General features: G+C 33.1%; 1 protein-coding gene across 8 annotated transcripts in view; it reads right to left on the bottom strand.

The window, feature by feature from the left end:
- Positions 1 to 14,770, bottom strand: part of babo (TGF-beta receptor type-1 babo) — a 203,648-nt gene that overhangs the window by 170,780 nt on the left and 18,098 nt on the right. The gene's annotated exons all lie outside the window — the stretch shown is intronic.

Here is a 14,770-nt window from a genome sequence, read left to right as displayed (position 1 = left end):
CAAGGCCGAGTACGTCGCTTTCGTTCGAGTTTCGCGTCGACTATAAAGGGTAGGCAGAAATCGAACGTATCTTGGCCAGCGTCCAGAAAATAGGCCGTATACGTAAACGAGAGTGTGACGACTATCTTGATACAAGGAGGCAAATTTTAATCGCTCCTCGCTGTCAGATAAAACGCGCGCCAGCTCTTCGTCTCCGGATCACTTCAGAACACTTTTCAATCGATTATAAACAAACACAAACGAGAGACGAATATGCGCGGTTATCTCTGATACTTTGTAGCGCCGCAGCTCCAAGATACACAACTCAAGGATGCCGTTTATAATATACCGTTCTTTCTCGACTTACGTTATTGATTCGCTTGGCGCGAAAAATTTAAAATAATTCCGCGACTGACTCGATGCTAATACTAACAAGGAGACTACCCGAGGTGTTACTTCTCTCGTAAGAGACATGTTATATACTTCTGGTTATACGAATTGTGTTGGCTATAATTAATCATTATATTGTTATAATGAGGTAACATCCAGCCAACTCCATGTCTGATTTATCGATAAACAAGCATTATACATTATTTTAAGCTAACGTAAGCTTTACTGTAATTTTAAAGTTGTCTTTTATTGTCTTCTATTAACGTAAGTTTAATAAAATAATATTTACTTACAAGGAGACTACCTCCCTGAGGTGTTACACACCGATTTTGTTTAAACTCGGGGGATTGGTTAGACCTTCATGTAACTTGAAAAATCCTAAAGGGATTTTATTCAATGGGCAACGGTTTTGTCATGGCAACGAAAAATGTTTTAGACAACATAAAATAACATGGGATTTTGACCAATTTCCTCGAATTTCCCTGTGAAAAAAATAAAAAAAATTGATAAAAATGTGACCAATTTTGATTTTTTTTTCAATTTTGTAAATTTCCATTTTAAGTTGTCAAAAACATTTTTCGTTGCCATGGCAAAACCGTTGTCCATTGAATAAAATCCCTTTAGGATTTTTCAAGTTACATGAAGGTCTACCAATGCCCCGAGTTTGAACAAAATCGGTGTGTAACACCTCAGGTAGTCTCCTTGTAAGTAAATATTATTTTATTAAACTTACGTTAATAGAAGACAATAAAAGACAACTTTAAAATTACAGTAAAGCTTACGTTAGCTTAAAATAATATATAATGCTTGTTTATCGATAAATCAGACATTGAGTTGACTGGATGTTACCTCATTATAACTATATAATGATTAATTATAGCCAACACAATTCGTATAACCAGAAGTATATAACATATATCTTACGAGAGAAGTATTAGGATGACCAGGGAAAACTTTTAAAATTTTATAGGAAAAATAGGAATTTTAGAGGCGAATTATAGGAAAATATAGGAAATAAAATAGGCTAATTATAGGAAAATATATGAAATAAAATAGGCTAATTATAGGAAAATATAAGAAATAAAATAGGCTAATTATAGGAAAATATAAGAAATAAAATAGGCTAATTATAGGAAAATATAAGAAATAAAATAGGCTAATTATAGGACAATATGGGAAATAAAATAGGCTAATTATAGGACAATATGAGAAATAAAATAGGCTAATTATAGGACAATATGAGAAATAAAATAGGCTAATTATAGGAAAATATAGGAAACTAAATAGGCCAATTATAGGAAAAAATGGGTTTCTAAATAGGAAAATATAGGAAAAAATAATGAGGTAATTATTGTATATCTGTTTACTTTGACTCGAATCACCTAGAATATTGATAATTTTTTGTACACTGCTTTCTTGCATTATTGGATCTCTAAGCGGATTTACAAATCCCATACATTTCAAGATTTTGTTCGAAATCGGCAGTGTTCTATGACACGTACAAAAACCTTCTTCCATTTTCCCAAGACAGTGAAATTATAGGAAAATATAAGAAAATACGTGAAAATAAAGGAATTTATATGAATGCTTTAAAAAAAACGTGAAAAAAAGAAGATAATAAATAAAATAAAACAAAATATAAATCATTTAGAAGATCTGATATCGGCGCCCAAAAAATCAATACTACAACTTTCTTCCGCGTACCAAATTGTACTGGCCGAAATACATTTATCCGTAAACCTCAGTGTCAAGAAAGATTTACGTCAACGGAAAAAAATAAATCCATATTTTTAATGAAAATAGTAATATATATAAAACAAAATAATGGGAAAAACTTTGTTATAAAAATAAATATTTTGTGACCCAATAAACTAGTTTTATAACGCCATACCGGATCGACGAGTTTTCTAAATAAAAACTACACTTAAGACCTTTCCTGGCCATTAAAATATCCGTATTGCCACGACACACAGGCTACGCAGCTAAAGGAGACACCACCGAGGCTTAGTAAATAATAAATGTTCTAGAAACTTAGACCCAAGACTTCTGCCTTTAATCCCGTTTTAATCCTTCTCGTTAAAACGCCAAAAATACCCCAAATCCAGCGTGCATGTATCAAACCAAATTTTTTACAACACATTAAAATTGTTGATTTTATAAAATGTCTTTACTCTTGCCCAACTTGTTGAAATGTTGCCTTGGAATAGTTCAGCCAATGCCTAAGAATGAGTTCATAAACTCTTAAGTGGGAGAGAAAACGGATCCACAGCTGAAGCGGAGAGGCAACATTTCAACAATATAGCCAAGGTTATTTTATCAAAAGAACTATTGCACGAAAATAATTGGAAGAAATTGATTTTTTAAGTCTAATACGGAGGGAGATAAACCTAAAAATAGGAGCAGGGTACGAGATAAATATGATAAAAATATTTAAAATTATCTCTTGAGATTATACGCTTGAAAATATACATCAAACGTTTTTCTTCGATAAAGAAATGCAAAGTAACATAAATGACAAAACCACTACAAGATCACCTTCACAAAAGAAGCTCAGACTAGAATAATAACGGATTTTGGAGCGAAGACTCATTATTTATTCAAAAGGAAAGAAAAAACTTGTAACTTCCATTTGTTACAGATTTTGAATAAATCAATTTTTTTTTTGGAACTATAAATTAAGTTTGGACGTTTTACCTCCTGATCCGATTGAAACCAAATAAAAAATAAAATAACCACACATTTATTATTAACATATACAAGGTATTTAAAATTGATGTTCTTTAGGTTTGTCTTATGCTCTCTTACGTAGATACGATCTTCCTAAAACACAATGTATCATAGGTAACATTAAAACATGCGGTCAAAATTGGAAAATTGGCCGTCGCACCAAAAGTAAACAAAACAAGTTGGTTGAGCTATATTACACTTTTAATATACTTTTTCTTCATTAACTTGTTGCGTAACTTGCCTTCTGTAGTATGGTGGGGGTGGGTACTCGCGTAATAAACGATAACATTTGGGCAGGGTTAACTCTTATTGTCATATTCGTTGAAGTTGTTAACCATGGTAGTTAAATTTAGTTTTTATATTAACTCATTGAGTTAGTTAAATCGCCTAAATGTACTTACAAGTAAATCAAAGTACTAATTAAAATTGATCAAGATTAATTTTTTTTGTTTATATAACCAATGGATGCATATCAATAATATGTTGACGAAAATAGCCATAGACTTTTATAAGAAATCAGAAAAAGCAAAAAAATTGATATTGGATTGGTTACACGAGTGGTATTATAAATTTCAGAAACCGTCGTCCGGCCAGCTAGCCGAGTACCATAAACCAGTAACGTTCGTGAACAAAACTGCACGCAAAATGAATGAAAAGTAAATCGTTGAAAAACGTGAAATGCAAATTACAGGTTTACAATAAAGGGGGAAATCTGGAAGCGTTATTTCAATTATATAAGTGGGTGGTCAGTGGCTGATATATTGCCATTTCGGACACTCCCTTTCCCGAGAGCTCGGACATTAACACGCGGAGAGGGCTGGTTTTTGGTCAAATTGTTTTACGACATTGGTAAATAAATCTTTCGACAATATAATATCAAAATCAATGAATTTTTACTGGGCGTTTCAAATTTGTTTCCGAAGCTAGTCAGACAACATTTTCCAAGGTATAAAAAAAAACATTTTTCGTAAACATGGTAGGTGGCGTCATCGTACGTACGTACGTGTGACAACGGAGAATCTACACACTGTACGCGTATAACAACTTAACGCTGGTGACGCCACGCCCGACGAAAGTAGCCCAGAAATAACGGGGCAAAAATCGGAACATTCATTTTGGTGACACGGAAAGAAGTACCCTTACGCTGTTTGGCCCGGGGGGTGGGGGCGAATATTTGAGGAATTCTAGCGGTTGACGAAGACTGTTCCTCAGTCCACCGAAAAAAGCAGAGTCGTCTTATCAAAATATTTCTTTAAAAAGTTCATACCAAGAAGCGAACGAAAAAGGGTTGGAACCTCACGTCTGCAAAAAGTAAGAGCAAAAACCGAAACCTTTTTCTTCCGAAAAATAAGACTTTTTTTTGAGAACACCGAATGCTCCAAAACATTTCGACAAAATCTGAAAAACAAATAGGGAAATAGGGGATCTTTCAGGCTAGATATAGGGTGAAATAGGAACCAAATTTTGAAAAGTAGGAACCAAAAAGGGACCATTTAAATATTAATGAGACCTTTATTTAAACTTTAATTTTTACAAAAATGACTTTTAAAATAGAATATTTCTATCACTGACTTAGTTTTAATTTACAAAAATATTTTATCACAAAAATGACCTATTTTAAGTCATTATGAATTTTACCGAATTTTTCAATTTAGCCGAGCTCGTGGCGCCCACCTAACGTACATTATAGGAAACATCTATTCTGGTTCAATATTATAAGCCGATGGTACTTTTCACCAAATTGACTAGAAATACGGCGATTTAGGAACCAAATTCCGATTTTAAGGTGGTTTAGGGACCTCGAAAAAAAGTAGGGGCTTTTAGGTATTTTAGGGACCAGGTGGGAGCCCTGCATTTGGAAACGAAGCTAAGTCTGAACATTCATTACGAATTTGTAATTAGAAAGTAAATACTTATCTATAATTGTACTAATTTGCGGGAGACTGGGATTTAAAATGGCAAAGATAAATAGACGTTTTCAACCTCAAAATGTATCCGCAATGTTCCAAAATACCGGAGCAAAATTGTAGCTGCCAACCCACAAAGGACGGAACTCATCACCGGCAGATCTCCGCTGCGAGAAAACTAATTACAATTCGCAATCTCACTCCGAAGAAAGAACTTAAAGGCCTAACGAATGGAAAGTCATTCCAAATTAAAATGAGATAAAAAAAACGAGCGAGCAAAAACCAAATGTCGCTGTGTGGAAGAATTTATAGAAGAGTTAGAATTCGTTCGAGTTAAGGTTTCCCTTCGCCATTAAAATATCCATTAGATGGGGTAACGAACGTTCCTAGTCTATAAATAAAACAAAAAACGCGAACAGACTCAGAGATAATGTGGGTGTCTTATCTGGCTCCAGTTTGTAAAGCTAAGCAAAAACAGCACCAATCCTTCAACGGGACAGACGAGGGTTGAGAGTGGAAAGGAGTCAATGCCTACCAAACGACAATATTGCGTCCTTCTAGACGCTCTTAAAGAAATCACTCTTGAAATATCAATTTCAAATACCGAAAAACGACTAGTTTGCCGAAACATTTCCGAAAATCCACGATTTCTATTTTTGACACACAATCCCGAGTCAGTTCGAGGGATCCAATGGGATACCAGGCTGGGGTACGTTAAGTGGAGAAAGAAAAATTATTATTATAAAATTTCGTGAGTTTTGCGTCAAGTTGAAAAGATCGCGAAGTTCCAAACAAATTAACCTCAAGATTTTCAATTAATCATTAAAATTAGTATTATTTGTTTTATACGAATAAATTATACGAATAAACAACGATTTAACATGCAAAATTAATCATTTTTTCGGATAAATATAAACAATCATATAATTTCTTATTCAAACGCCGACCTCTAGTTAGAGGCTCAGAGCATGGATGTAAAAAGTAATTCATTAGGCCTTGTCATAAAATGCTATTTCATAAATAGTACGCCGAAATGTCGATTTAATATTATAAAAGCCTCGAAGAACATTAAAGATATGTTTACCATGCAAAATTCGCCGAAATTCTTCGGCTGGAACTTTAAATTTACAAATTATTCCCGTTTCATCGTCTTTGAGGTCTATGTTAAATAATTAATCGCCATTCGAATTGAATTATTATTTAAAACTACCTCTACAGCGATCGTACTAATCTTGCAAGATCTCTGACGTCAATCCGGTTTTAAAAACCGTCAAGTTCGCGAGATCACAAGAAATCTTACATTTCTTACAAGAAATCTTATCAACTTGACGTACCCATTATTTGATTTTGATTACGGGGGAAGGAGTTTACTGTTAGCGACGCTAAAAATCGACTCAACACAGTTATTAAATAATAAATACATTTTTGAGTGTACATAACGCTTCAGCCGTTATTATTAAAAAAGGTGAATGATACCTCTAAATACAGAACTATACATACCATCATAAGTGTATAATATTAATACATAAGTGTGACACTTCCTATTCTTAACATGCAAAAGGTTTACCGAAAGCTATTCACAAGACAGACTGCATTACAGGCTTCGTCGCCGTTATAATAATAATAATAATCAGCTAGGCTAATACCCTTGGCACCACCTTAGGCCCAAGTCATCTAGCGACTTTTAAAGCCATTAGTTCGGGTGACCCGGTTACAATGCGTAGGAAGGTGGTGGCAAGTCCTCTATGCCACGCGAGCTAACAGCTGCCTACACTAACTATTACCGTTAACCTCAACAGGTTTTTATGGAAGGGGAAACCGAAGAGCTCGGGGTCAAGCCCTTCAAACCCGCTTCCTACCGCGTCACACGTAGCCTTTGACAGCGCCTCGCTAGGGAATATTTTCTTCTTGTGATGACGTCACTTCGTTATTAGCTCTCAGTAAAATATTCCCCAAAATGACAAACTTATGAGACAATATTATAGACTTATGATATCATCGATATCCCAATATTAGGTTCGGTTATATTAAAAAATATTTTTCGTAGCTCTGCAAGTTGATATTTGCAGGTGTGAAGTTTTACTTCTTTATCGTGAAAACCTACTCGAAAGTTTCAAAGTCCAAAATAACAAATATCATATAGAGAGAGGCGTCATCTAAATCGTATCATTACAAGTTGACAATAAAATGGATGGTTCGAACCGTATATTTCGATTATACATTTAAAAAAAATAATCTTAACCTTCGGGTAAAAATGGCCATCTCCAATTGCATAAGGAACAGCGAGAATTGAACCAATTACAACCCAATATCCAATTGACGTCACGCGAAAGACTAAACGTTCCAATGTTGACCAAAAAACGCGCAGATGTTAAAAATATTTTGGAAATAATTTTTTTAACCCTCAGGGCCTCTGATGTTCAATATCTGCCAGACGAAATTTAGGACCGACTGTCAAGCGCTTAAAAAAACGTCGCTCATTACAAGAACCATCCCCGCTAAATAAAAACTAAATTTGCAAGAAGCACTACGATATAAATTATTTGAAGAGTTCTACCCACATTTAGTTGAAAATATACACCAAAACTGCGGGAATGAGTGAAGTCTGCGTTGAAATAGCGCGTCGTCTATTCCGCTATCTACAATATCATAAAGACCGAAATAGCATCAGCGTGTCCTGCTTTTCTATTACTTAGTCCATTTATTTTCTCCTTCAAAAGCAACAGCATTAATTTAACTAAGTTTAACTATAGATACAATCTTTGAATCTAATACTTAAAAAGTTAATAGCGTTCCAAATAATAAAAAAAACCTCTTAGTGAAGTGTAATAAGGGTTGCCACATTTTCTCAGATTCAAATTCCCTGACTTTTCCCTAGCCATTTCTTGAAATTTCCCCTGACTTATTGTATGCCAGAATTTCACAATTGTTAACCAATAATTTCGTCAAGATTTCCTATTTGCGACCATTTTTACTGGTTTTTACCTAACTATTTCCGTGCATTTTTTAATTATTTACAAGCAAAATTAAATTCCCTTACTTTTATACTAATTTTTAAAATTTCCTTATTTTAGATCAATTTTTAAAATTCCCCGATTTTTCATTAATTCCAGGTACCGTGGAAACCCTGGGTATAGGTGATCTAACACTGGTAGCAAAACGCTACAAATTACTCTCTTAAAAATATATATATATTAATCAGGGTAGTCACAAAATTGAGATTAAAATTTTTTTTAATTTTCCCTGACTTTGAAAGTACACATTTTTCGTTTTATATTTTACTTTTATCAGAAGTGAATAAAAGTTAAATGGACTTATATTTCAGTATTAAGGTTATTGCAATGTTGAAAAAATTAGCCAAACTTTCAAGGAAATAAATGATAATCACAGAATTTGTCATAGATCTAGAGCAAAATTACCTTCAAAAAGTGTCAAGATTAAATTTAAATCCCCGACTTTTCCCTAAATGTCTAAAAATTCTTAAAACTTCCCTGACCTTTTAAGCTCATTTTTAAATTCCCTGTCTTTTCCCTGACGTGTGTTTATATATCAAACGTCAGCTACTTGAAAGAATTTCAACTCTTTGATAGCAGCAAGTCCAATACGTCAAGAGCAAATTGAATATGACCAGAAACAAGAAAAGGGGTCTGCTAATATTAAGATCACGTTCTTCGCATTAATAGGCGACCATAAAATGTTGCTATATCTCTTCCCCATTCCTCCACTTTCTCTCCAGCAGTTAACGATGAAAAATTTACAGCGTGTCTATTATCTTTTCAACTTCGACTAGAATCAGTCCCAAGGGCGACTACCAGGGTTGGCAATATACCGGCTTTTTTAAAAATTTAAAAATCCAGTATGGTTAAAACCGGATGTAACCGGTGGATTAAACTGGTTAAAGCTATTAATAAAAAATGCTCAAATTGCTTATATCTAGCCCTCATTACTTCGAAAATGCTCAAATTGCGATTTAAAAATTACGTTTTTGAGCGTGACAGTACCTTTACATTGTGAGGTATAGCAGACTTATTTACCCGCTTTTATACCCTAACATGGCGGCGTATTTTCACGCGCAAAATGAATGATAAGATCCCCTAATTGCTTATATCTAGCTCTCATTACTTGCGACAAAAAGTGAAGGTTAAGTTTTAGTTTTTTCAATTTTTCTAATTCTTTTCTCATTTTTTTAATAATAAAAAATGGTTTTAACCATGGATTGTATTCGGTGGATAAATCCGGCTTAAACCAGGGTGGTTTATACCAGTCTGGCTGGCTCTTGCCAACCCTGGCGACTACCAATTCAACTAATATTATATCTTCCAACGACGAAGAATCGGAAAAGAGAAAACTACGGGTGGAAAACGACAGCGTGTCAGTATGGTTTAAGCTGTTACGGCGTTGTTGCAGTTGGACGCAAAATGAACCGGAGAGGTTTCCAGTCGAGAGGACAACGGGAAAAACTCCCCAGAGGGGGCCGATAAGCGTTCCGCTTCGAGGCTCCGAATAGCCCCCATCGCGGCATGGACGAGTTCTTGGGTCACTAAAACCAACATCCCCCCTTCCCCCCCCCTAAGCATTTGTCTTAAAAACCAACCACTCTAAGCTCTTCGTAAAAATAAAAATAAATAAAATAACATAAAATAAATAAAAACTAATGTTTGTAAACTTCCGAGTAGAACGCTTCTTGAATTACCAAAATGGAAACATTTTACAACAGTTGACAGCCCAGAAATGGTTCGAATTTGACGTTTTTTTATGGAGCAGAAATATTTGGCATTCTCTCTAAAAAAATGACGGCTCAACGTGTGGGTTTCTTAAAAGACTTAAACCGACAAATTTACGACCCCGAAGGGATCTGCTTAAATTTTCCGCGAAATATATATCAGCATTTCAAAATTCCTATTTTTTATTTTAATAGACGCTAGCATAAACCACTGCCTTCTAAATACTAGGCTTGGAAATGCAGACCATGGGGTTTTTTTAAAAGACATTTTTAATCTGCACCTATTCTCCGTTAGGTGTCTCTCTCTGGCAGTTTTAATTTGTGATCACGTGGTTAAAATCGTAACGCGTAATGTAATATAATAGGGAGCTAACAGTTCTACGTCACACGACGTCACCTACGCTTTTTCCTATTGGAAAAAAAAATCTATCCAACATGGCGGTCACAGCCAAAGCTACGGAGTGTTAGTTCCCTACATAGTCAAACCCAACATGGCGGAGTGTTAGTTCCCTACATAGTCAATTTCATTGGACGAACCTTTACGCTTAACGTTTTACGGGCGGGGGGTAGACAATTTCCGAATTTTCCCCTTCCGACGGCAGCAGGCGCTAAAGCGACTAACCAATGAAAATTGTACGCGAGAAAATCCACGACTTTTGACGGGTTGCGTGCTCCTGGTGTGGGCAGTGCTGTGTTTGTTGCTCATAGGTTGCACGAGCTGTTCAATTCTTAAATATAAATTGACTGGGGCAATTTTGAACGTGGTATCTTAAATTAAAAAAATGCACATAAACACGTGACCTCCCATATTTTATAGATCCTCATATATGGCGGAGTTGGAGTAGAAAATTATTGCCTAAGAAAATCTCAACTATTTATGAATTGTACTTCCCAAAATTTGTTACAAAATACGTATTTTAAATAAACTTAATCGGATTAAATCCTACCCTATAACGGACTGTCAAATTGAAAACGAATAACCATTTTCTAAATTTATTAAGAACTCGATAATTAAAATATTAATATCGCATCGTTTATAAAACTAACGAATTCGCCATCTAGGATATAAATTTTTAATTATTCACGTTCAGTTTTTTAAAGAAATATATTAACCAATTATACATTTACCAGGATAAACGACGGGGAATTTTAGCTCTTTATCGAAATCTTTCATTTCCGTGAATTTCAAATAAATTAAACACCGCCAAAAAGATATTAATATTAAATAGGTCAAAATTAGAGCAATTCTCGAAAAATCTATTTTAACTCCCATTCTGTAAGTCGTCGACACACAGAAACGTCAAAAAATCTTATTTTTGAGGAGAAAAGTTTCGAAAAATGAAGGAAAAATATAGGATCCCATTAAAATACTTACATTAATTCGTGGTTTTAAAAATGGTGGAAAAATACCGGGTTTAATAACCGAGTGAAAACTCGGAACTACTCCTTTCGCGTTGAGTTTGCAAGTTAACACCCTACTGGTTAAAGTGGTTTTTTCTCGAGCTCTTCGGTTTCCCCTTTCCAAGAACAACTTGATGACATTAACGGTAATAGTGAGTGTAGGGAGCTGTTGGCTCGCGTGGCATGAAGACGCTTTGTAACCCGGCCACCTGAATTAATGGCTTGCAAAGTCGTTCGATGACTTGGGCCTAAGGTGGTGCCTTGGGTATTAGCCTCGCTGATTATTATTATTATTATTATTATTATAACGGCGACGAACCCCGTAATGCAGTCTGTCTTGTGAATAGCTCTCGGCCATTCAAAATAGGAAGTGTCACACTTATGTAATTTAATATTATACACTTATGATGGTGTTTAGCCTAGTTGATACTATTACTATAATTTTGAAAGAAATTATTTTTAATTTTGAAAGAAATTATTTTTCATTTTGAAAGAAATTATTTTCAATTTTGAAAGAAATTATTTTCAATTTTGAAAGAAATTATTTTTAATTTTGAAAGAAATTATTTTTAATTTTGAAAGAAATTATTTTTAATTTTGAAAGAAATTATTTTTAATTTTGAAAGAAATTATTTTTAATTTTGAAAGAAATTATTTTTAATTTTGAAAGAAATTATTTTTAATTTTGAAAGAAATTATTTTCAATTTTGAAAGAAATTATTTTCAATTTTGAAAGAAATTATTTTTAATTTTGAAAGAAATTATTTTTAATTTTGAAAGAAATTATTTTTAATTTTGAAAGAAATTATTTTTAATTTTGAAAGAAATTATTTTTAATTTTGAAAGAAATTATTTTTAATTTTGAAAGAAATTATTTTTAATTTTGAAAGAAATTATTTTTAATTTTGAAAGAAATTATTTTTAATTTTGAAAGAAATTATTTTTAATTTTGAAAGAAATTATTTTTAATTTTGAAAGAAATTATTTTTAATTTTGAAAGAAATTATTTTTAATTTTGAAAGAAATTATTTTTAATTTTGAAAGAAATTATTTTTAATTTTGAAAGAAATTATTTTTAATTTTGAAAGAAATTATTTTTAATTTTGTAGATTTTGATATGCAACCGGTAAAGCATGAAAAAATAGTGTAATTATAGGAACACATTGAAAATATAGGTGTGGTCAACTGGTCACCCAAATAGAGTACAATTCCTGCGGTAAAGCAAGGGTTAGTTTAGCAGCCACACATTCTGTAGGAATCATCGTTATTTGGGGAGCAATCCGCAGAGATGGGACAAACAGGTTAATTCCTCAAAGGAGCGATTTATCTTCGAGAGAGAGATGTTTCGGCAAAACCTGTTGTTTTGTAATAGGCCAAAGTGACGGCTGTTGCTTTGCGCCCAAAGTAATAAAATGTTGAAACTTTGTATCAACATTTAACGGGCTGATCGTAAATTTATAACGGAATCTACTTGGGAATCAGTCGACGTTTTAAAAGAATTCGAAAGGAATATAATAAAAACGTCACTGGAATGTCTCAGTTTTAATAGATTTTTGGGGTTGGATTTTTCGGGATTTTGACATCTTTTAGGACCAGTCTACATGTTTGACAAGGGATGAGATCTTTTCACGAGGGTAACATACCACGGTTCGTACCAAATTTCGGGAATTAAATTATCTGACATTTACAGGTTTTCCCTGACCATTTTGGTAGAATAAGTGAATAGTTTGAGGTAAAAATCTTGAAAAATATTTTATTTTAAAAATGTATTTGCCTGATTTTTTCTGGGACCATTTTAAAAGTCCCTGACTTTTCCCTGACCTTTTGGAAACATTTTCAAATTCCCTGACTATTCCAGGTCGTGTTACTCGTGTACGAACCTTGCATACCAGATGGCGCTAGTCTGTTGAAATTTTAAAAATGAAAGACCACGAAAATAATTTTTTTCAAGATGCTTTTTTTATACATAAAACTGTGTCTAAAATAGTTAAAGAAATTTCTTAAAAAAAATTTAATTTGGGGTTTTATCAAATTATTGAAATTGCTTCGCTTTAAATGTGTGTCTCCCAGTAAGCAATTAGCCTTTATAGCCAATGCGAGAAGTTCAACTGCAGGATTTATCGTCTGTTTAGCAGCAAACCTTTCGTAGACCGTGTTCAAATGTTTCATTTAAAAACTAGCGACGCGTAAAGAATTCTTTCAAGAACTTTATACTTCAAAAACAGACCGAAAGTAAGAATTCTTACTAATCCTTCCCAGATTTCTTATCAAATTAACGCGCTCTTATTTCGATAAGCTATGTTGGACAATATATATATATAATTATTCGTTCAGTAAATACGATTGCCATAATGATAATTAATCATACTGATTTCAGGTAGAATCTTGCACTTAATATTTTAAATTAATAATTACATTTATTGAAGATAAATTAAAATTAAAGTTAGCATTACAGTTACACTCCAAATATTCATACATTTTTCAAGAAGAAAATACCCATAAAACCTTAAAAGAACAATAAAAATCCGTGAGCGTATCGCTTGTTTTGGAAAAAAGAAAGCATGCCCGAGTTTCAGGGTTGGTCGATAATTATCACGATAATTATCGATATTTATCCGATGAAAAAATCATGATAATTATCGAATTAAATTAAAATATCTGAAAACCGTTTTTAAAGTTAAATTTAATAATTTTGAAAACAATATACAGCAGTATTAAGTATTTATGACATTTATGCTCGCATTTATGTAATGTTTACAACTATCCAAAATGAATTTTATCAAATTTTAAACTTTAAAATTTGAAATTTTTTTGAAACTTGAAAAGGCAATGTTGTTAATTCATCGGAATCATCGTTAAATTTTACAACTTAAATTCCAAATATTCATAATTATCAAAAAAATCCGATAATTATCGTATAAATCAGATTTTTTGATTTTTTCGGAAAAAAAACCGATTTTTTGCCAACCCGGCGAGTTTAAGAAGCAATTTTAAAAAAAAATTGAGGTATTTCTGGCCACGTAAGTGGACTTCCTGGTCAATGATCATTCGCTTACTGACAATTGAAATGGACATACATTCCTAGCAGTTTCCTATACACCTAGTCATTCGATAAATCCGGTTTAGCGTCACTCTAAATAGCTAGCTTATACATTTAACCTTTGGCTAAGAAACTGCGCTGGGCTCCCAGCCAATAGTTCTCAAAGGGTTCGCTGAATCAGTGGCTTAGTAATCGGGTGGGGTACAACCGTACAACCCTAAAATTTCGGAAAGCCAAAAATAGATTCGCTATTGATCAAATCCTATCGTATTGACCAGAATGGTCATTTTATTTATAAACCTTAAGACCAGAGATTATATTGTTTTGACTCTAAGAGCAAATAGTATTGTAGAAATAACATATATATAATATTATATTTATTATTATATATAATTTAAATTTATTAAACTAAAAATAAAACCTAATTAAGACCACAAATACGCGGTTAAATAATTAAAACATCTTCATCGTTGTAACACTGCGAGAGCCTGTGAATTGGAACAAATATGTATTCTCCAGACTACAATGTTGATCGTTGCAAAAAATTATAAATGTCTATGATAAAAGTTGAAAAATATTTGCTTTACGCGTTTAAATAATTTG

This window comes from Leiobunum rupestre, chromosome 10, assembly GCF_980474605.1.
Source record: "Leiobunum rupestre chromosome 10, qqLeiRupe1.1.hap1, whole genome shotgun sequence".
Classification (NCBI taxonomy): Eukaryota; Metazoa; Arthropoda; class Arachnida; order Opiliones; family Sclerosomatidae; genus Leiobunum; species Leiobunum rupestre.
Note: the sequence above shows the minus strand (reverse complement) of the source record. Positions and strands in the feature narration are given on the sequence as shown.